The sequence below is a fragment of the Pongo abelii genome, chromosome 2, assembly GCF_028885655.2.
Source record: "Pongo abelii isolate AG06213 chromosome 2, NHGRI_mPonAbe1-v2.0_pri, whole genome shotgun sequence".
NCBI lineage: Eukaryota > Metazoa > Chordata > Mammalia > Primates > Hominidae > Pongo > Pongo abelii.
In genome coordinates this window covers 76,523,255-76,547,723 of record NC_085928.1, presented here as the reverse complement: position 1 = coordinate 76,547,723, position 24,469 = coordinate 76,523,255, and the positions used below count along the sequence as shown (strand labels likewise).

The window sequence follows — 24,469 nt, the reverse complement described above, 5'->3', positions numbered from 1 at the left end:
GCATTCTTAAACATATTTGGACCATTTATTTCTCCTATTCATAACTCCTAGCTAGCCTTTCACTTTTTTCTTTGTCTTCATTTTGCATTATAAGAAAATTCCTCTGGAGTCCTTCGGTTTTTAAATTTGTTGTTCATCAGTGTCTATTCCGCTGCTTAACTTTTGTATCATCAGGATGGCTAGTTCATGCTGCATTGGCAAACAGCCCCAAGTGTCATGGATTAAAACAAGAAAAGTTTATTTCTCTCTCATGCAACATTCTCAATGAAAGTTAACAGGGGAGCTCTGTCTTGATGAAGGCACCATCTGGGAATGCGAAGGCAAAATAAAGAGAACCTGTGGAATCATAAACTGGCTCAGAAAGCTTCCTCCTAGAATTGACACATGTCATTTTTCCTCACATTCCACTAGCAAAAGAAGCCAATGGATGACTCCAAAGGCTACAAGGAAATAAAATGTTTTTTTTTTTTTTTTTTTTTTTTTTTGGAGACATAATCTCCCTCTGTCACCCAGTCTGGAGTGCAGTGGCATGATCTTGGCTCACTGCAACCTCTGCCTCCCGAGTTCAAGTGATTCTCCTGCCTCAGCCTCCCGAGTAACTGGGATTACAGGTGCCCATCATCACACCCAGCTAATTTTTGTATTTCTAGTAGAGACAGGGTTTCACCATGTTGGCCAGGATTGTCTCGAACTCCTGACCTCAGGTGATCCACCCACCTCGGCCTCCCAAAGTGCTGGGATTACAAGCATGAGCCACCATGCCTGGCCAGGAAATACAATCTTAATATGCACCTGGAAACAAAGGAGAACTGTAATATTTATGAAAAGCACTGCATGGCTACTCCAAATGTTCATTTTTTTTTTTTAATTTCAATTTCTGGTTTTAATTTTTAGAAGCTCTTTTTGGTTTATCTTTTTTTTAAGTCATGTTTTCTTGCTTTATCATGGATTCAGTTCCTTTTTATTTGTAATTATTTTACATACTCTTAATTTCTCCTCATGTTCATTAATCTTTTATTATTTTTAGTGCTTATTCTGTATGTTTCTTTTACTGTGCCAACTGAACTTTTTCATGGTAGTTTTTCTTTCCACATATAGTTGGTAATTTTATAGTTTGAGCCTACCTTAGTTAACTATTTCCTTTCTTTGGGAATGTTGTGAACTCTGTGTTGTGACAGCATTCCCCAAGAGTGGTTCTGCTTTTGCTTTTATTGAGTCTTTAGGATATAAAAGGTCACATATCAGTTTTTGTTAACTTCTCGCATTTTATAAGTAGAGTAAATTAGATCATATACTTAACGCTTGGCCCACACGTGACGTTTTAATTTCTTACAGGGGTCATATTGAGTCCAAAGACAACAGAATTCCTCACTTCTTGTTGAGGCCATTTGCATCATTTTTCTAGCTTCTTTTCATGGATTTAGGGAATCCGTGTTTTATATAGGGACTTTAGATATATCTCCCTGTGCTTGGAAGACTATGTCTCCTGTCCCTCCTTAGACATCAATACCCTGGCTCACCAGCCCTCAGTCCTATAGTGAGAACCACCCTGTCCCTGAACCACCACCACATTAACTGAAACTTATTGCAGAGTCTTCAGTTCCTCTGTTCCTTTATAAGACCTTCAGCATTCCATTTCCTTTCCTTAAACTTGACAGATTTTTTTTTAAAAATTGTTTTACTTATATTTTATTCATTATTTTTCTGTGCCTTCAGGTGGTCATTGATCTATATTAGCTGGGTTCATTATGTTTTCAAAACTGGAAGTTTCTAACATCAGCTTCCTAGCCTATAAAAAATTATTCAAGTTACATTATCCACAATGCTCTTTTAACCCTATGACTCATATCTCAATAGAAAAACAAGAATTAATACCAGGTCTCTTGTCTTCTTTCCATTTTGATATTAATCAATTGTGTCATGTTAGACAAGTCATTAAACTTTCTTGGGCTCAAGCTTCCCCATCTATAAAATAAGAAGTTGAAACTATATGCCTTAGATAAATGCATTCTCTTCTCCAAGCTAAGCAAATTTAAATCTGATGAGCTTTTAGGAAAGATACAACTTTGTCCCCAGTACTGTAAATATTTGATTCTTTAATTATTTCCAGCTGAAATCTTTTAAAATTTACATTATTGCAATAAATGTTTTACCAGAACTGGTTTGGTTTACAATATTTTATAGGCACCTGTATATAAAGAACCATCATATCTTATTATACCTAGAAATGAATGCAATTATGTTTGCCATTTTAAGAGTCTCAAGAGTTAATATTAACAAAGTGCTTGTTGACATATTTTTTTTTTCACATGACCTTCTGAATTCAGCCTGCACTACTGCCTTTTACCTAAAGAAATTAGGGTGCATTTTTAACCTTTTCATGTTTAAACTAAGACACATAGTAGCTCTTCAAAATTGCAAAACAGTCTTTAGAACATTTAGTACACAATAACCCTTCTAATTGCATGTGAAATGAAGGACTGTAAACTTCATAAATCACCCAGAAGAATACAGTGTAATTCCCTTTAGAGTATCCTCTTTAAAAGTGGTCACAGAATCAGACTCTGTGATTTGAGCATCACAGTCAAAGATGTACTAACAGATATTACCTAGGTTGCCAATGAATTGCTGTCAGTTCATGTTTTATCCATGAAAATTTTAAGGAAAATGTAAAAATGATACATTTGTTTGAACTTGTAGAGAAAATTTGTGAAAAATCCAGGCTTGTAGGGAATGATGGACTATCTGCAGAATATTAGCATAGCTCTGATTTTGCAAACACATGGACTCAGATAATCTTACCCAGTGGAGACATACCAATGCAAAGTGGACTAAGATCTTGGAGTACTAATGGACCTATATAACACATTGAGAATGTTGAAACAACCCGAAACAAGCTAGAGAAATTGGAGAAGCTTAAACCTGAGGATTGGTGCCCTGAAATTGAAGAGAAACAACAGTCAACTTTATATGAACAGGATGAAATAGCATACAAAAGGATGATATTAACATATCTCTGAGCCTGTGAGGGACAGGGAATAGACTTACAGCAATCCACCCTTGCCATTAAGATCTATTTTGAAGCGAGACAGGCACTTGTCTCAAAGGTCAGGGACTAAATGTGTCTTAGAGAAGTCATTGTGGTTGTTTTACCTTTTCATCCACCTTTGAAATAAAAGATTAGAGATAAGATGAAATCTAACTAGATCCTTGCTAGGAGAATGAAGTTTTAAAAGGAGAGCCATAGTCACAGCTGTCTTCAAAGTAGGTAGATGCCAAGTCTTAGGGAAGTACAGGATTAACCATGTTGGTAATGACAGAACCTAAGGTATCCCCAGCAGTGTTCTTTAAGAGTGTAAAAACCAAGGATTAGGAGAGCAGGTGATTGGACACAGCTGCTGAATAATCTTCTTAACCTCATCTTTACTCCACAGGGAGAAAAATAACAGGAAAATAAAAGCTTCCACCAAGTGGTTGATGGCAGTGAAACAAAAAGAGCATCAAAAAGTACACAAGGATAGATTTGTCCTGACGCTAATAATTCTAAACAAAAGGGCCAGGCAATTGCTGTAAAGTGCTCTGTACTAGTGTAAGATAAATACATAATGAGTCTACTTAAATAAAGAAAAAAATAGAGTAGAATTCTAGGAGGGGTTCTTTTTTCTAGGCACTTCTAAAGCTGTTATTCACTGAAGGCCTAAATACCTTGTAATGTCTCTTCATTGTTTTTGTTCATGAAGTAGCGAGAAATGAATAGCTCTCGGTCAATATTTAATTGATGCCTATACATTGAATTTAATCAGGAACTATCTAAATGTCTCACTAACCAACGAAAATTTAAGCAAGGCAAATGTAACAAAGGAAAATGGGGAGCAAAGCAGGCAAATGGTACCAGACTATGCATGAGTAAGAAATATGCATGAGAGAAAACTTTAATGTTTGAAGCCATTTGCTACATTCCTGGATTACTCTAGCACAGCCTAAATAATTCTGATTAATGCAGCCTCCCAACACATGATATAGTCTGCAATGAAAATGGCCCAAAATATATACCTTAATTTCTGTACAATGTACTGGTTCCTTGTTTTAGTGATTCTGTGTTTGTAAAAGTTCCTATATTGTGTTTGCTTCAACCATATTGACTGCTGAAGCTCAAGTTCTGTTTATAGCAAATGTCAGGGACTAAATATGTCTTAGAGAAGTCATTGTTAGTTATAGTTCTCCATAATTGGAGAACTATATCATACAACTTCTGCCATGAATATGAGATCATCTAATAGTCAAACTAGAAAGAGTAAACTCATAGAACACCATAAGTAAAATGTACCCCAGATAACATCCAGACCAAATCTCATTTTATAGTGCGGGAAACATAGGCACAGAAATGTTTGGTTAAAAGTGGCACAGATTCACACAAACCAAAGTCTTGATGTTCAGCATGCAGAAGGAGAGAGTGTACTTTTCCACAATTTTTTTTTTCTTCCTCAAAGATGGGACAACGGTGACCTTACTCGCACTAAAGTGGTGGATGATACTTAGTTGTATTTGAAAGAAAAAGAGAACAGAGTTCTTATGCTTTGAAAACAGAAAGCAAATATGTATGATCTCACTTATCCCCCTTTATCTGAAGTAGATACATTCCCCGTGGAGTAGGACAGAGTGTGATTTCTTCACGCTACTCGGAATGGTGTAGAATTTAAAACTTTTGAATTCTTTATTTCTGGAATTTTCCATTTAATATTTTTGGAATGTGGTTGGCTGTATCAACAAACTCCAGAAAGCAAACCATAGATAAGAGGGGACTACTGTTTATGAAATCTAAAAAAACTGAACTCATAAAAGTAGTAAAAAGATGGTTACTGAGGTTGGGGATTGAGAGGGGGAGGGAATGGGGAGTTGTTGGTCAAAAGGTACAAAGTTTCGTGTATAGACAAGAGGAATAGTTTTTGAGATCTACTGCATAGCAAGGTGACTATAATCAATAATAATGTATATTTCAACCTAAGAGTAAATTTCAAATGTCTCACCACAAAATAGAGATAAGGTGATAGATACGTTAATTAGCTCGGTTTAATCATTTTTGATTTTTACATATGTCAAAACATCACATTTTACTCATAAGTGTATACAATTATGATTTATCAATTAATACTAATAAAAACAAACAGGCCTGGTGCGGTGGCTCATGCCTGTAATCCCAGCACTTTGGGAGGCCGAGGTGGGTGGATCATGAGGTCAGGAGATTGAGACCATCCTGGCTAACAGGGTGAAACCCTGTTGAGAGGTGACAACGTGCTAGCAGCCCTCGCTCGCTGTGGGCACCTCCTCAGGCCAAGGTGTCCACTCTGGCCACACTTGAGGAACCCTTCAGCTCGCCCCTGCACTGTGGGAGCCCCTCTCTGGGCTGGTGGAGGCCGGAGCGGCTCCTTCTGCTTTTGGGGAGGTGAGGAGGGAGAGGCGCGGGCAGGAACCAGGGCTGCGCAGCGCTGGCAGGCCAGATGGAGTTCCCGGTGGGCGCGGGCTCCGCGGGCCCCACACTCAGAGTGGCAGGCCGGCACAGGCAGCCCCTGGCAGTGAGAGGCTTAGCACCAGGGCCAGCAGGGGCGGAGGGGGCGCCTGGTTCCCCAGCAGTGCCGGGCCTACCAACGCTGCACTCGAATTCTCATCGGGCCTCTGCTGCCTCCCCTCGGGGCAGGGCTCAGGACCTGCAGCCGGCCAAGGCCGAGCTCCCCCATGGTGGGCTCCCAAATGGCCGGAGCCTCCCCGAAGGGCGGCACCCCCTGCTCTGTGGCACCCGGTCCCATCAACCGCCCAAGGGCTGAGGAGTGCGGGCCCACGGCACGGGACTGTGGGGCAGCAGGGGATCCACTAGGCGAAGCCAGCTGGGCTCCTGAGTTTTTGATGGGGACTTGGAGGACTTTTATGTCTAGCTGGAGGATTGTATATGCACCAATCAGCACTCTGTGTCTAGCTCAAGGTTTGTAAATGCACCAATCAGTGCTCTGTGTCTAGCTAATCTAGTGGGGACTTGGAGAACTTTTGTGTCTAGCTAAAGGATTGTGAATGCACCAATCAGCACTCTGTCTAGCTCAAGGTTTGTAAACGCACCAATCAGTGCTCTGTGTCTAGCTAATCTGGTGGGGACTGGGAGAAGTTTTATGTCTAGCCAGAAGATTGTATATGCACCAATCAGCACTCTGTCTAGCTTGGGTTTTGTGGATGCACCAATCAGCACTGTGTATCTAGGAAATCTGGTGGGGACTGGGAGAACTTTTATGTCTAGCTAGAGGATTGTAAATGCACCAATCAGCACTCTGTGTCTAGCTCAGGGATTGTAAACGTACCAATCATCACCCTGTGAAAATGGACCAATCAGCTCTCTATAAAATGGACCAATCAGCAGGATGCGGGTGGGGTCAGATAAGGGAATAAAAGCAGGCTGCCCGAGCCAGCAGCGTCAACCCATTCTGGTCCCCTTCCACAGTGTGGAAGCTTTATTCTTTTGCTCTTTGCAATAAATCTTGCTGCTGCTCAATCTTTGGGTCTGCACTGCCCTTAAGAGCTGTAACAGTCACAGGGAAGGTCTGCAGTTTCACTCCTGAGGCCAGCGAGACCACGAACCCACTGGGAGGAATGAACAACTCTGGACACACCATCTTTTAAGAACTGTAACACTCACCGTGAGGGTCTGCAGCTTCATTCTTGAAGTCAGCGAGACCAAGAACCCACCAATTCCGGACACACCGTCTCTACTAAAAATACAAAAACAAAATTAGCTGGGTGCGGTGGCGGGTGCCTGTAGTCCCAGCTACTCGGGAGGCTGAGGCGGGAGAATGGCGGGAACCCGGGAGGCAGAGCTTGCAGTGAGCCGAGATTGTGCCACTGCACTCCAGCCTGGGCGACAGAGCGAGACTCCATGTCAAAAAAAAAAAACAAAAACAAAACAAACAAAAAAAAACAGAAAGGAGTCCTCACTTGATGATAATGATGACAGCTTATATATTTAGAGCGCATATGATATACTAGGTACTTTCCTAATCCTTATAAACACATTTTTTTATGATGTAACGTAAGGTAGGTTCCAACATCTCATAACATCTCTTCATCTTGTTGATTAAAAAACCTTAAGTTTAGAGTGGTTACATAAGCTTCCCAATATCTCAGTGTAAATCTGTAGCAGAGTTGGGATTCCAATTCAGTTCTACCTTGACTCCAGGGTCAGAATTCTTAATCACTTCCATATTGCTACAGTTGAATAAGAACTGAGTATTTTGGGCCGGGCATGGTGGCTCATGCCTGTAATCCCAGCACTTTGGGAGGCCGAGGCAGGCAGATCACCTGAGGTCAGGAGTTCAATACCAGCCTGGCCAACATGGCGAAACCACGTCTCTACTAAAAGTTGAAAAATTAGCCAGGTGTGGTGGCAGGTGCCTGTAATCCCAGCTACTCAGGAGGCTGAGGCAGGAGAATCGCTTGAATCGGGGAGGCGAAGGTTACAGTGAGCCGAGATCGTGCCACTGCACTGCAGCCTAGGCGGCAAGAGCGAGACTCCACCAGAAAAGAAAAACCTGAATATTTTGAACCTTAAGTGAAAGGAGTTACATTTACTTAAGTAGGCTTCAAGAAATGCACCCACCAGAGTGATAGCAGAGCAACTAGTTGCAGTGAAGTACTAATAGGGACTTTGTGTATGAGAGTCTGATATTAGCAGCAGACAGTTGTGCTGTACTGCTTTCAGCTGGTATTGCAGAAAAAAAAATCACACTTGGCTGTAAGTAAGCTGTTGATTGCTTACATGGGTTTCTGTGGCATGCCAGCTCTCCCTGCCACCTACTCTTCCTTATCAAAGAGCCAGGAGTTCTAAGTGAGGTGAGAATCCCACTTGACAAGCAGGCATAAACCATTTGAGGAAAATACAAATTAAAAGGCTCCAAGACAGAAATAGGAGCATTAGCAGCAGGAAGTGTCTTGGGGATACATTGTGTCAGATTACATCCAGGAGTTGGGAGAATAAGTGAGTCATAGCCTCCCAGTGGATAAGCCCTGCTGTGTCAGTAGCTGGGCAGCCTCAGAAGCTGTATTAGCTATTTAAAGTTGCCAGAACTGCTGTGAATGCCCCCAAGCTAGCATCTGCTTAGTAACATCCTTCAATTTTGCGCAGTATGCCTATTTCTCAAGTAGCTTCAGCATTTCTCCTAACTTCTGACCTGTGGCAAAGCATACTGATAGAATTTTGTTCGTGTTTAAGGACAGGAATACAGAAAAGTAAAGAACTAGAGCTATTTTGCTCAAGATCACCTAGTGAGTCAATCAATGAGCTAAAATTACAATGTTGATCTCAAGGAACTTTTGGTCTGTATAAAAATATGGAGCATAAATATGCTGTCATTGCACACATTTGATCAATGTCTTGGCCAAGAAATCTTAGTTGTCAGAAACAGAAACCCTCTTAATTTAGTCCAAACAAGAGTTGAGTTTACTGAAAGGATACAAGGAATCTCATAGAACTTACAGCTACGAAGTACAGCTTTGTTCAGGTCAGGAGCAAAGGTTACCTTCCTGTATTTTTGGGACCTATTTCAGGGACCCTGTGGGCACTTAGCATTCTCTCTTCTTCCCCAACCCCCTCCTGCGCCCTCCTCCAACCCCTGAAGGTATTTTCTTTTATCTTCGCAGTTTCTTCTTTCTACCTTAGTATGTATTCAGTTGATATTGGCCATCCCAGATCTGGACTAACATGACCCACCGGATTGGGTCTCTGTATCCTAACCAGAAATTCCACAGTGAGAAAAATCTCCTGCTCCAAACAGTTTTTAGTACAAGGAAAAACCAGGACCTCCTAAGATAAAGAGTTGCATTCTTGGCAGAGAACCCAAAGATTTTTAAAATACATTTAGAAAATTGCCATCAATGCTCAATTGTGATCTAATTCAAATTGTAGCAGGGGCAGGGTTTGTCCCTGGTTAGTATATAACAATTAACACCAAGAAGCCACTTCCTTCCTGCCTTCTAGACCTCCTCTCAGTTGTTGCCTGGGTGCTTTTTACCTTGATTGGCTCAGTGTTTCCTGACTGCTAATCCTGTATCAAAGAGAATCCAATACAGGTATCAGTGTTTCCATTTCCTGTTGCTTTTGTCATTTCTAGCTATTGGTGGGGAGAACAGTTGTTACTGGAAAGGGGTCCCAATCAAGACCCTAAGAGAGAGTTCTTGGATCTCACATAAGAATGAATTCGAGAAGAGTCCATAAAGTGAAAGCAATTTTATTAAGAAAGTAAAGGAATAAAAGAATGGCTACTCCATAGGCAGAGCAGTGGCATGTGTAGCTGGTTTCCCATTTTTATGGTTATTTCTTGATTATATTTTAAACAAGGGGTGGATTATTCATGAGTTTTCCAGTAAAGGGATGGGCAATTCCTGGAACTAAGGGTTCCTCCCCTTTTTAGACCATATAGGGTAACTTCCTGATGTTGCCATGGCATCCGTAAACTGTCATGGCGCTGGTGGGAGTGTCTTTTAGTTTGTTAATGGATTATAATTAGCATATAATGAGCAGTGAGGACAACAAGAGGTCACTCTCTTCACTCTCTTGGTTTTGGTGGATTTCAGCCAGCTTCTTTACTTCAACCTGTTTTATCAGCAAAGTCTTTATGACCTGTAACTTATGCCAACCTCCTATCTCATCCTGTGACTAAGAATGCCCAACCTCCTGGGAATGCAGCCCAGTAGATCTTAGCCTTATTTTACCCAGCCCCTATTCAAGATGGAGTTGCTCTTGTTCAAACACCTCTGACACAGTTGCTGTCTTTTTTCAGCTCTGTTCAGGAACTTATTACAGGCAAAGTGCTTTACAGCTTAAAAAAGGAGGGATAAGGGAATAGATGCTGTCTTTGGCTTTGTCCTTTTTTGGAATATCTAGCTTCTTAACTAAGAATAAATTTTTGTAAGAGACATTTAGATACTGTTAAAGACTAGCACATTTTTACTAGAAATTCCAGGACTGTCAGCACAATAAGATTTATGCAGATTAGATGGTATGGTGTTGTTTATTATTACAACTTGATAACTAGACCAGTACTTCTCAAACTTAAAGTGCTTACAGACCACTTAGGAATCTTGTTACAAATGCAGATTCTGCCGTAGGAAGCCTGTATGGTACCTGAGATTTTGCATTTCTAACCAAGACCTAAGTGATCCTGATGCTGGTGACCCACAGACCGTACTTAAGTAGCAATGACGTTAAGATACTGTTTTCATATCCAGAATCACTGTACTTTTCAGAATAGAAATTAATAGTGTACCTTCTTATTTCAGACCTGAACGAAATGAACTTCAGTTTAGGTGGGTTACTTGCTTAAGGACAATATAGTTTGTAACAGTGTTGGAATTAAAAGCTAGATTCTGTTGATTTTGTTATACCAACTTAGGGGACTAGTAATACTTATTATGTTGATTTCATGCTGTTTTGTTCACTTTACTGAAAATTACTGCATAGGTCGCCTTAATTCACTATCGCTGTCTAGTTTTCAGCTCTAGTAGGTATTGTAAACATAAACATACACAGAAACAGATTTATCTATTTTCCAGCCAAGCTTTTGCAAAGCAAAATCCAGGCTGCAGAGAGATTGTTGATTGATAATAAAATTTTGACAGCTGAGAGTATATTTTCAGCAACAAGATGAGTAACTTGGGCTAAAGGAGACTGATGAGAATAAAACTTAGATTTATTAAGGACCTTTCCAGTGAGCAGTCTGTGTCCTTTCCCAGTGCAAAAATAAATAGTGTCCAATTCCAATTATATGATCCTGCAACACGTAATTTAGCTTTGATTAACTGCTATAAATTGCTATCATCTTCTTAATCCTGTATGTATTTGGTATCATGCTTTAATGCCTGTAAATTTAAATACTGGGGTACTCAATGAATTTCCAAAATAATACTCTACAGAATACATCATATTTCATTTAGAAGTTTTTAAAATAACTCCAGCTACTGTCTTTTATGTAATATATGAATTCTATACTTATCGTTTAGTTTTATAAACCGTATGCAGCATCATCAGTGGATTGGGAACATCTGTGTACCCCATGTGACATTTTACTTAGTGTGGATGAGGGAAAGTCAACTGCAGCAAAATCATTTCTTTTGATTTCTAACAATTTCTTCTAACATTATCTGTAGGATACTTGACAAAAAAAGCTTACAATATTTCTATTTAAGATGTATATCACAGTCCAGTTAACATTTTGAAGAATGTTTTGGTAGTTTCTGTGACCTTGAGTAAGCTTTCCATTTCGAGCCTCAATTTTTGCAACTGCAACATGCAGACAGTAACACCTACCTTGCAGGATAATATGGATGAAATGACAGCATTATTTAAAAGCACTTAATCAGTGCTTGGCATAGGAAGCACTCAGCAAATATTCTTCTTATTTCCTGAAGCGTTTAATATATTTAGGATTAAGCTATAGCAAAATGATAATTCTCTTTACTTACCTCTGGCACCTAGAATGCTCTTGGGTGACTGGAATAAGTTTTAATTGTAATAAAAACTGAACAATTAATAGTGTAAACTTGCTGAGGGAAAAATAAGGAGGACATGCTTTCCAGAACCAATTAAAAATGATTTTAGATGATCTACTATTTCATATTCCCCACACCATTGCTTTTCCTGTTAGCATGTATAAGTGAGAATTAATGGTAAATAATGGCAACACAAATCAGTACTAAAGTACATATTTTGTGTCATATGAACAGATTATGACTATTTATTGTGATTTTTCATCATGCAGCTAAAACAGTATTATTAATGTCAATTTATTGGTTATATATAACGAACTGCTATACTGGAGTTTTGTAGAAATTATTTTTTATTCCCAATATAGTCACTTGATCAAGGAGACTAAGTTCCTTTTATAAAATACCAGAGGGTGTCATGAATGAAGAAATATGGCTAGTCCGGTGCAGGGTGTGTATGCAGGAGCATGAGGTTTTCTCTCTCACAATTACGTGAGCCTCTTCAGAGTGTACTTTTTCCTGGCCTCCAGTTGTGGTTAGGTGCTACTGGTAGATTTATGAATATGTCATAGTTATGTCAAATATTTTAATCATTCTGAGCCTTTTCGCCTCATCCAAGTAAAACAATTATCTTCTCCAAATGAAGTATTGTAAATATTTATTTGCAGATTTTAATCAACCTATGACGGCCCTCTCATATAATAAAATGGTAACTTTGTAAGATTCGATGCCCCAAAGATACATCTGCACCATTTAATTAGCTGGATATGAGTTTACAGATAGAGTCAACTTAGTTTTTACAGATGGGCTTATTATCTGATTGGAGAGAACTGCGTACAGCTATGTAATTATTAGAACGTATAATGCACAACATACATTATATGTATAGTGTATAATACTCCAGTGTTCATTTAGGAGTTCCTATCTGGAATTGGTGTTGTATCTGTTATGAACAATTGTAGTTTCTGATAGAAGTTATATAAACATGGAGGGATTTTTATTGGTATGATTTAAAACAAATCATTTTCTACCTTAAGACTGAGTCAAATCCAAACTAGCATGTGCTTAACTGAAATCATGTATATATGATTTTGTTTTGTTTTGTTTTGTTTGTGAGACAGAATCTCGCTGTGTCGCCCAGGCTGGAGTGCAGTGGCACGATCTCAGCTGACTGCAAGCTCCACCTCCCGAGTTCATGCCATTCTCCTGCCTCAGCCTCCCAAGTAGTTGGGACTACAGGCACCCGGCACGACGCCCGGCTAATTGTTTGTATTTTTAGTAGAGACAGGGTTGCATTGTGTTAGCCAGGATGGTCTCTATCTCCTGACCTCGTGATCCACCCGCCTCGGCCTCCCAAAGTGCTGGGATTACGGTTGTGAGCCACCGCGCCTGGCGTATATATGATTGTTTATTCACTAATTCCTTCACTTGCTAAACAGATATTTTGGAGTTTCTACCAAATTCTAAGTATTGTGCAGTATACTGTTAAGCACAACCTTGTTTCAAAGGAAGTAATAGTCAAAGCAGAGTGAAAACCAGATGAACAGATTATTCATCTTAATCTACAGACTTAGAAGGAAAAAACTACCACGCATTATATGCCAGATCTTCTCATAATCACTTTTACATATTTTATGTCATATGAACAGATTATGACTATTTATTGTGATTAGACCTGTGTTATTTGAAGCATGAAGTAAATGCAAAACGTCACAGGAGAGGTGACATTGGAACAGGATGGTAAAGAGTAAGCAGGAGATTGCAAGAGAAATCTATTCTGTTTGAGAACTTCTAAACAGAAGGTCAATTTGAGCATAAATTAATGATTAATTTTTATTCCCTTATTTTTAGCAGTAAAAAAATATTTTACTCTTCAGTTTAAAAATGTTTCTGGAATCCTTAGGGTTTTCCTTTTGCTCCCCCCATCCCTTAAACAATTCAATTTCATATTGCAGTGAACTGGAAATACTGAAAAAATATAATTTTGTCCATATTTCAGTCTTCTATAATATGTTTGCCCAATGAAATATGAACACAATATTGCATAGTACTGAAAACTGGCTGTATTAGTCCATTTTCATGCTGCTATAAAGAACTTCCCGAGACTGCATAATTTATAAAGGAAAGAGGTTTAATTAACTCACAGTTCAGCATGGCTGGGGAGGCCTCAGGAAACTTACAATCATGCAGGTAGGCTAAGGGGAAGCAAGGAACCCTCTTCACAAGGAAGCAGGAAGGAGAATTCCCAAGCAAAGGGGGAAGAGCCCCTTATAAAACCATTAGAGCGCGTGAGAACTCTCTCACTATCTGGAGAACAGCATGGGGAAAACCACCCCCATGATTCAGCTACCTTCACCGATCTCTCCCTTGATACATGGGGATTATGGGGATTACAATTCAAGATGAGGTTTAGGTGGGGACACAAATGCTTACCATATCACTGGGATTTAAAAAATTTCTAAATGCTCAACATTTACCTATCTGAAAGAGTGGTGTGGGGTTCAGGATTTCCTCTAGTGTAATGAGTCAGAATACTGATTGCTATAAATGTTCACTGTGGCTCTTTTGTGGGTATTGCACAATGTATTGTTGCTTTTCTTAAGCAGTTCATAAAGTAAGTAAGGAAGTGACTTGTATCATGGTCATGATAGAAATTGTATTAGACAATACATGATGAAATGCTAAATCCTTGAAGGAGGAGAGATTCTTCTTTAATCTTAATAGCATTTTCTCTGTATCTCCTTCCTAGAACATAACTTTATGTGTGTACCTGTATTAACCTCACTCACCTTGGTTTGCAACTCACTGAGCACAAGGAATTTGTATTAATACAGTTGTTCTAACTCAGTGCTTTTCAACCAGGGGCAATTTTGTCCCTCAGGAGATACTTGGTAGTGTCTGGAGACATTTTTAGTTGTCAACACTGGAGGATAGGTGCCATTTTGTAACCAGTGGCTAGCTGCCAGGTATGCTGCTAAGCATCCTACAATGCAGAAGATGGCCTGTACAAGAAAGAATCATCTGGCCAAAGATGTCAAGTGTCAAGGTTGAGAAACCCTGCTCTTTACTATACCCTGGGGTCATTCTGTGACTTTGGCATTGTTAGCTCATACATTCAGCCTCCACTAAAAATGAGAAATTGATTACCTAATGTGTTTATCCAACTGTACTGGAATAAGAGCTGAGTAATTAGGCTGGAAATTACATGTTCTGCTGCTATAAAAAAATTTTACTTTTACAAAATAAAAATATTTTCTACCTAAAAAAGCTGAAGAAATAACTTCTCTTGTACTATTGTGTGGCCGTAGCATTAGTGACTTCATTCAGTATGTAGACATTGAGCAGTGAGCTTATTGATAGGCCCTGCAAATCTGTGAGGGAGCAGGATAGACACACTGTTCTCATTAGGTCTGTAATTCCACAGGATCTGAGACAGATGTGAAACAAATAATTACTTAAATACATATTAAAATTTTAATATAGATAAGTGATTTATGGTCAGCAGAAATACAGGAACTATAGAAAGACCTGAGTTGGAGGGGTCTAGTAAAAGTTCCATTTAAGTAGAAAAAAGGAGGTGTAAGAGTTGACCAGGTTGATTAAGCATTCCAGGGAGTGGCACCAGCGTAGGCATGAGCTTGGTGCATTCAAAAAACTGTTAGGAACCAAGTATGACTAAGTGTAGCAGTTAAGGAGAGTGGCTTGAGAATTAGGCAGGGCCCAGATCTATCAGGGGTTCCTATATTCCATGTAAAGGATTTCTAACTTTATTCTAAAAACAAGAGAAGGAGTTTATCCCAGCTCTGGCAAGATGGTGGTGGCCATGGTGCTGGCAGCTGGGTTGTGCCCTCTGCAGAGCCATGGCGGCCACAGGGCTGCGCAGCACACACATCTGAGGAGCTGTAGGTGTGACTGGAGGGAATGAAATGACCAAGGCCCAGCGGGCACTTCCTGGGGGTGTAGCCCCAACCATCTTCTGTGGGATCCTGGACCATCGCCTCCCAGCCTACATTCTATATGAGGACTAGCAGTGTCTTGTGTTCCCTGATGTGGCTCCGTAGGCTCCTGTGCACTTTCTGGTCATTCCTAAGAAGCCCATTCCTCGGATTAACCAGGCTGAACAAGAAGACAGCAGCTTCTTGGACACCTACTCCTTGTGTCTAAGAAGATAGCAAGGGCTGAGGGCCTAGGAGATGGATACCGACTTGTGATCAATGATGAGAAGCTGGGTGAACAATCTGTAAATTACCTGCACATTCACTTACTTGGGAGCTGACAGCTCCAGTGGCCTCCAGCTTTAACCTTTGAACTGACCAAGGACCCTAGACCTGGGTGCCTGGATGGGGAAGAGAAAAAGGGAAGCTGTGGTGTTAATAAAACTGCTCTCTCCCAAAAAACAATCAATCAGTCAATACATACATAAATAATGAAAACAGGGGAAGACTTTTGAGGAGAACAACTATTGTAAGATTCTCACATAAAGCCTAAATAAAGCAATTGAAGAACATTACAGACTTTTTTTTTCCTTTTTCTTTATATTTTCTTATTTTTCATGTATCTGCTGAGACAATATTCCAGGTTTCTACAGGAGGATCTTATGATCCATTAATTGGATGGAATTATTGTAGGTATCTATATCTGAACCAGTGAAAGCCTGGCTGATTCTCTTATGTGGTAAAATGTCAAAGTATCTTCATTCTGCACCTCTCCATTAGTAAGCCAAGTTTTTAGTCACCTTGTGGTAAAATATTTTTTGGTGTTACTAAAGAAAATAAACTAGTATTTTTCAAATGTCTCCTATGTAATGGGAGGGAAGTAACATTCGTTGGTTGTTTACCAAGTGCCAGGACTAGGCTAAGCCTGTCACCTCTCTTCTTCCTCTAAAGCAGGTGTTTTGTTTTTCATAAAGATTAGAAAACCAGGTCTCAGAAATTCTGAAATGCCCTACTAGGTTAAGACTACAATTAGTAATTGGTAAACATGCTGTTAGAACTAGAAAGACTCCCAAGCCTGCAACTTCTCTCTCTGCAACATGGAGGAGCTAGGTCATTTATATGTCTCATTTTTAAGCTATATAACAACCATGTGAGGTAGACATTATTATTCACTTATTTTATATGTGTAAAATCTCTATCTAGGGTGTCTCAGTTAGTAATTCCTGGGAGCTGCAGTTTAGATCCAGATCTGCCTGACTCTGGAAACTCTTTTCTTTGCACTGCACTCTGATACTGTCTACAAAAATTACCAAAGTCTAACATCTTTCCTCCTCTTATAGACTTTCACGAAGATAAAGAATAACTGGTCAGCATCCTCTTCAGTGGCTTTCTGTATAATTTAAAGTAATCTTCAAGGTGGTATTGATAGCAAGCTTCATAAGGCATGGACTGTAGTAATTCTGCCAAAGACTGAAACAATAAATAGTAAGGTAACATATAATCTATAGCCTTAATGTAGATGATTTCCTACAAATAGAAAATAAATAATGCGTATTGCATATTTCCAGTTATATGATCTCTTCTTAACAATCATTGAAGAATAGAATATTTATAACAGACTAGGCAACTTTATGTTTCAGCCATCTAAGAGCTAGAGCTTTGCCTGGATATAGTGCTATAATATTTCAATATGACTCCTTAACCTTGTCTAGTTGGGGGCTTGGTTTGGGGGTGGGCAACATGATATGTTTCAATTAAATTAACTTTGGAAATCATACAGTGCTAGATTTGAACACTAGTGCTGAAACCAGCTGGCAGTACAACTTTAACCCTCTGATTCGCTGAGACATTTTTTATTAAATGGAAATAATATTTATCTCAGAGTTGTTGTCCGGATATTTATAAGGTGCCCAGCAGAGTATTAGATAGAAATTCATTAAATTGGAAAGTTCCAACATAGTCATCATCATAGTTGCTGCACTTGCTGTTTTTATTCTATTTTGTTGTTAATCTTTCTATTTCCAAGGACCCCTAAGGGTTGGCACAGCAGGGAGAAAGGGGTCCTACTGGAATCTTCGGAAGTGTTGACAATAGAATTTCCTTTAACAAACCGCTCAAATGTTAGCTGAGGTTAGATCATTTCAAAAGAACCTTCTGGCATTTGTTGACAATAGAGCCATTCAAGATCTCTTTTAATCTAGTTGAGTCCCCGGAGAACAGTTAAATAGTTACAATGCAGGCCTTGCATATGAAGCAAATAAAGTCAATGGATACTTTATTGCACTGAGTTGGGAAATTACAAGTAAAAGGAAAAAAATTATATCAAATGTGGCCCAATGAATCTAGTTTCCTGGTAATTGAAAGCACCTATTAGTGATTCCAACAAAGTTAAGGGAAAAAATTCTATTGTTGAAAAGAGACACCTCTCTATGGTGAATCTAGGCCATTGCCATGACAATATCAAGTCTTGTCATTTCTTTATTTTACTTTTTGTTCTCCCTGAAGTATACTGTTTTCATAGTCCATGAGATAATATTAATAATAGTGCAATTTGGCATTGTATTGGAGACACTTTTCAAAGCATTTATTTATCCATTGGGGATAAGGAAGTTACAATACAATATTTTGTATTTTGTGTGTATTTCACCTGGTAACTTAAGCATGTTTCTAAATTTTCAATTTTGAAAACTCCTACAGTTCTTTGGTTTAATATTTTTTTTTTATGATGACAGAAAAGACTGTAATGTGATTTGAAGCCCTTGTAACAAGTACAGGTAATAATGTATCCAGGATCTCTTTTCTTCTCAATGCCAAGTTACCTTACTTGGTTCAGCCTGACAGTTTCTTTCATCTGCACTCCCTGCGTAGTTCCTATGTTTAACCTGCCTGAAACACAGCTCCTCTCGGTCCCTCGTGTGGGCAAAAGTCAGCCCCATTCTCTGGAGTAATGAGTTTGATCTTGACATTCAGCATGCTTCATGATTTGTCCTCAACTTGACTTTCTAATTTCTGAATGAACATGTTTCCCATTACTTTCCAGGCCCAGTCAAATTAATCTTAATGATATTGAATTACATTGAACACAAATTTATCTTTTCAAACTCTGTTCTACCCAGTTAATAATACAGGAACAAGGAATTGGGGAAATGCAAAGAGAGAAAAAGTGGGAGAAAGAGACAATAGAATGTACATATATTTCTTTCTTACGTTCCACTGGTGATCCTTCTTGCCAAAGTGAGGCTGATATGAGATGTGAGATTCCCTTCTCCAAGTTCCCATCTGCCTCTTTTGTGTGAATATCTTGCAATTCTCAGTGTGATTCTAGAGTTTAAATAAAAAAAAAAATTATACCATGTTGTCCCTAAATACAAGTCAAAAGTCATCCACATATAGTGCTGAATTTAAAAACAGTGACCTATTTCAATGCTAAGAAAAAATAAAACAAAATATAAACACAAAACACAGAAATCTGTCTATGTTGGGCTTGATGAAAAGAGGGTAAAATGTTTTATTTTTGTTTTTGGTTCTGCCTCAAATACAGTTTTCCTAGTCTACAAAATTATATTAACAATGGAGCAATTTAACTTTGCATTGTAGACATTTTTCAAAGCATTTATTTATCCTTTGGGGGTAAGGAAGTTACAATACAATATTTTATCCATACCCAACATGGCAACGCCATAATGAATTTGGGTAATTTTGATTACATGATATTTTCGACTTGTTCTTTGAACCTTAGCTCTCAATTATACTGCTTTCTCTACTGGCAGCCTATCAATATTTGGAAAGCCTCTTCATTTCTTGGTTATTTCAATTTCCAAAAAGTGAATTTATACAGGTAGAAAAAAGTACATTTTCACGTTTTAATTAACTGAGAATCCAGGAAACTAAATTCATCAAATAATGTTGTCAGTTTCATACAAGTAAAGTCTTTTTATAAGTCATCCACAAAATTTTAAACATCAGGACCTAAATTCTGGGATTCTGACTTAAAACTTATGCCCATTTCATTCATGATAATACTTTTCTAATTACAATTTTCCTCTTTGTTAAAAAATAAGGCCGGACGCAGTGGCTCACACCTGTAATCGCAGCACTTTGGGAGGCCGAGGCAGGCGGATCATGAGGTCAGGAGATTGAGACCATCCTGGCTAACACGGTGAAACCTCGTCTCCACTAAAAATACAAAAAATTAGCCAGGCATGGTGGTGGGCGCCTGTAGTCCCAGCTACTCGGGAGGCTGAGACAGGAGAATCACTTGAACCCGGGAGGCGGAGCTTGCAGTGAGCCGAGATTGCTCCACTGCACTCCAGCCTGGGTGACAAAGCGAGACTCTGTCTCAAAAAAAAAAAATAATAATAATAATAATAAATAAATAAATAAAAGGAAGTGGAACAAAATCTACCAAACCTTGGATTCAAAGTCCATTTCTTTCAGAGATTTTATTGTAAGCATTATCTCATTGACTATGTTCGCATAACTTTAAGAGCTAAAGAATACCATGTTTAATATGTTGCACTCAAACAATTTTAACTAAAAATATTCATGCTTAGTTACAGTGTGTAGAAACCCAAAATATTAAGGATATATGTACTTTGTAGGATGATCCTCTGATTTAATATATGTGGTCTCTTGAATCTCCCTATAGTGAACCTTCATTTTCTAATATTTATTGTGCAGTTCTCTCTCTGTGGTGTGTGTATGTGTGTGTGTGTGTATGAGTACAGAAATGGTATATAATAAAAAGCAGTTTCTAGCATAAAAAACAAAATTAAAAAACTACACAAAATTACAGAAAAAACACTAATCTACAGAAGAAAAAAAATGCTGGACCTCTAAAAGTGAACTGTTTATTATTCTTGAGAAAAGTTTATCAAATGAGACTTGCAATATATATAAGTTGCTTTTCCAGATTTTATTTTAAAAATACAAAGGCAAATTACTAGTGCTATATTTGTAAGATTAAACTGCCCACTCCCCAATCAGATTTTTGGATTATTTACATGAAACGAAAACCACAAACCATCCTTGAAAATACAAAAATCTTAATTATCGTTACGGTGTACAGTGGATAAGTGAAGTTAGAATGTCTTTCTACTGATGGAAAAATATCACTTGGCTTTGAGCCGAGTCTTTTTTTTTTTTTTTTTTTTTGAGACAGAGTTTTGCTCTTCTTGCCCAGGCTAGAGTGCAGTGGCACAATCTCGGCTCACTGTGACCTCCTCCTCCCGGATTCAAGTGATTCTCCTGCCTCAGCCTCCCGAGTAGCTGCGATTGCAGACACATACCACCACACCTGGCTAATTTTTGTAACTTTAGTAGAGACGGGGGTTTCACCATGTTGGCCAGGCTGGTCTCGAACTCCTCACCTCAAGCAATCCACCTGCCTGGGCCTCCCAAAGTGCTGGGATTACAGGCGTCAGCCATTGCACCTGGCATCTTTTTAACACAGGGAGAGAATCCACTGAAACTTTTTTTTCTCTGTAACTCCTAAAAACATTCAGACTATTTCAGCCTTTATCCATTTGGCCCTACTGAGTGTCATTAGATTGGCCTCAGCATCCGTAAGTACTATTATTTTTCTGTTGAGCTTACCTCTACATTTATTTAAGCATGAACCTTCTCAATGGTTCACTATAGCTTTACAATTCAGCACTTTATCCAAATACAGCTAGAACACTTTTTTTTTTTTTGAGACGGAGTCTCTCTCTGTCACCCAGGCTGGAGTGCAGTGGCGCGATCTCGGCTCACTGCAAGCTCCGCCTCCCGGGTTCAAGCCATTCTCCTGCCTCAGCTTCCCGAGTAGCTGGAACTACAGGCGCCCACCACCATACCCGGCTAATTTTTTGTATTTTTAGTAGAGACGGGGTTTCACCGTGTTAGCCAGGATGGTCTCGATCTCCTGACCTCATGATCCGCCTGCCTCGGCCTCCCAAAGTGCTGGGATTACAGGCGTGAGCCACGGCACCCGGCCTCTTTTTTTTTTTTAACCTCCCATTTCGAGGCTTCTCTTTCATCTGTGTTTTAGTTAGTCTGAGTTTATATGTGGATGTGTCTAGCCATTTACGTAGGTCAATTGGACTCAAAACCTGTCTTTCACTTGAACCTGCCTTTACCTATCCTATGTGCAAGTTCTCCTGCTATTTATTTTGACACCCCACAGATTTATCGAGGTTAATAGACTACTAATTCCAAAGCATTTCTAAATCAGATTGAGTCTCTTCTCTCAGATCTATGAATACCTATTACGGATAGTATTTGAGATAAAAATATGAATAAACTGGACCCTTCACATTTTCTTAAATAATAAAAAAATACTGAACAGAAGTACAAGACTATAAAATCTCTGATTGCATTAGGAGATCACTATTGCAGTGTTCAAGTGTATGGTTGTGACTAGAAAGCAAGAAAATAAGTTTTCTTCTCTGGTTAACTTATAGCCACATCTCAAGCATTATAAAGAAGTGAAGAGGAAAATGATAATGTAAAATGGGATGGTGAATTAAACTTTCGTTGTGTGTTGAGCTAATCCTAAGGCTAAAGCACAGAAACATGTCAATAAAAATTGTGATTTTTTTTTTTTTTTTGAGATGGAGTCTCACTCTGTTGCCCAGGTTGGAGTGCAGTGGCAAGCCCAGGTTGGATCTCGGCTCACTGCAACCTCCGCCTCCCGGGTTCAAGCGATTCTCCTGCCTCAGCTCCCAAGTAGCTGGGATTACAGGCACCTGCCACCATGCCCGGCTATTTTTTTCTATTTTTAGTAGAGACACAGTTTAACCATGTTGGCCAGGCTGGTCTCGAACTCCTGACCTTGTGATCTGCTCACCTCAGCCTCCCAAAGTGCTGAGATTACAGGCGTGAGCCACCACACCCGGCCCCAAAATTGTGATTTTTATTGGTTATAAGACCTAGGCATTGTCCCTGTTTTTGAGTTTTGGAAAGCTAACATTTTAAACTCCTGTTCACAAAACAGGTGAGAATAGGACTTTCCCCTCTCACTGTGCTAATCATATTACTATCGTTGGTCTTGTATCAATTTTTAAAACATCATAGCCATTATTATTTTGCAGCCTGTATTATTTCATCTAAGTATTAAATGACAGATATTGATATGAAGAGCACGAGGCTCTCCAAGGAAGCATCATCTGTACAAAGATTAGCAAGAGGTTGCGGCAATTAGGAAAGTTGCCAGAAATCACAAATGTTCCTAATTTTAGGGAGAATAGGATGCCCCCCATTACACATAATGGCTTTATCATCAGGATTTGAGCCCATGCAGCAGAATGTCCAGGTTGTCTTAGAAACCAGATGCTTCCTTCCTCCTACTTGGAAATTAGGAATATATTTACATACATCTTCAAGAATGCGCGAGGTTCTTCTCTGAAGTAGAGCCCTACCTTGCATCTAATTGTAGAAATTACAAAACTTGTCAGAAAGTTAAAAAAAAAAAAAAAAGAAGTACTAACAATTGCATTGATTTAGAACCAGCTTCCTTTCTTTGATCCACCCTGATAGAGTAGTGCTTTAATTATTTCTCCTAAGTAAAATGATACTTCCCTCTTGAGAATGTCTGGGCCTGTTTATACTGTCACCATCCTTTTGATACACAATTGTCCATATTGATATTCTGTTTTTACGATTAATTTTCCAAACAGCCTCTGAACTCATTGATAGTGCAGGAACACAGCCTTGCCAACAAAGTGCCCAGCCCTGGTAAATTGAGTCCCGACACCACTTTTAGTTCCAAAATTTGGGGAAAAAATATTATTTTGCTTTCACATTCTCTCTGCTCTCTTTAATACACACAACTGAATTCACAGCCTGAGGCCAGCAGAGAGCTTAGTTATCCACATCTAAAGGCCCCATGTCACAAAATTTATCTCTGATATTTAATATCTTTAAAAGCACTTAATACAAGCCCAGTGTTAGCCATTCTGTAGTATGCTTGAATCCATTAAAATGAGAAAAGCTCAGTAATGATATTATGTTGAAGAGAAATGTTTTATAACTGTCATAGTTTGGTTTTCCTGAAATCATAAAATGGTCATGAAAATGACTTACAAAAAAACTGGGTTAGAGTGTACCAGAGTACCATAGTCAAGTATAATGACATCCAAAAGAATGAAATGAGCATGGATAGAGGAGGGAGAGGTGACAGAGTAATAAATTGCCCCCTACTGATTTTGTTCCTGTTTGATTTGACAACATTGGAATGATAGCTGCTTAATGAGACAATTTGATTCAAACAATTTGCATATTTTTCATCAGAAAAAGTGGTTTGTAGTTTATGGAATGAGTCTCTTCTTCTAAATATGGTGCTAATTTCAAGTACAGGTATCCTCTGATATTTTGTGTAAGTGAATGTGTTACTTATTGTTAACCAGTATTGATGAATTTTTATTATAGATCCAAAAAATGATATAATTTTAGAGATTTATCCCAATTTTTCTCAACCAGGAGGTGAATATATACCAGTTTTTCAATTTACATGGTGCATCCCCCCACCTCCCTCTTTTGGTGGAAGATTAGGCATGCAGTTTTTAAGACCCAATCAATCTGCTGATAGTGTTAAGTTTCACTACCCTCCACCTGAAAAGCGTGATTTAAAAGCACCAAACTAAGTGTAGCAAAGTTGTTGCATTGCTTGGCAATTTCATAATTTCAGGTTTATATCGAGTGAGAATTAAAGTGCAAGGGTCTTTACTTGTTTTGGGCTCTAATTTGAGATGGAAGTGGGAGAATGTGTAGAATGGTTGCTGATCGTATATCCCAGAACCTGCATTTGTAGGAGAATGGATTGATAACCCGGAGGTTCCTTCTAACATAGTTCATCAAGCCAGCCAGAAATTTAAGTTAACCTTGATATCCCCTGAGGTTAGGTTCCTACTGCCCTTGGAGTAAAGACTAGCATTCTTTTTGTGGCTCATACGTGCCAGTGTGCCATTCAACTCTTTCTTTTGTAGTACTTATTAAAGGTACTTACTGCCTTTTTAAAGTTTGCTCATATGTCACCTTTC

General features: G+C 38.9%; 1 protein-coding gene and 1 pseudogene across 3 annotated transcripts in view; both read left to right on the top strand.

The window, feature by feature from the left end:
* Positions 1 to 24,469, top strand: part of CNTN4 (contactin 4) — a 992,918-nt gene that overhangs the window by 249,662 nt on the left and 718,787 nt on the right. The gene's annotated exons all lie outside the window — the stretch shown is intronic.
* Positions 14,180 to 17,186, top strand: LOC129058545 (adenosine 5'-monophosphoramidase HINT2-like; annotated as a pseudogene).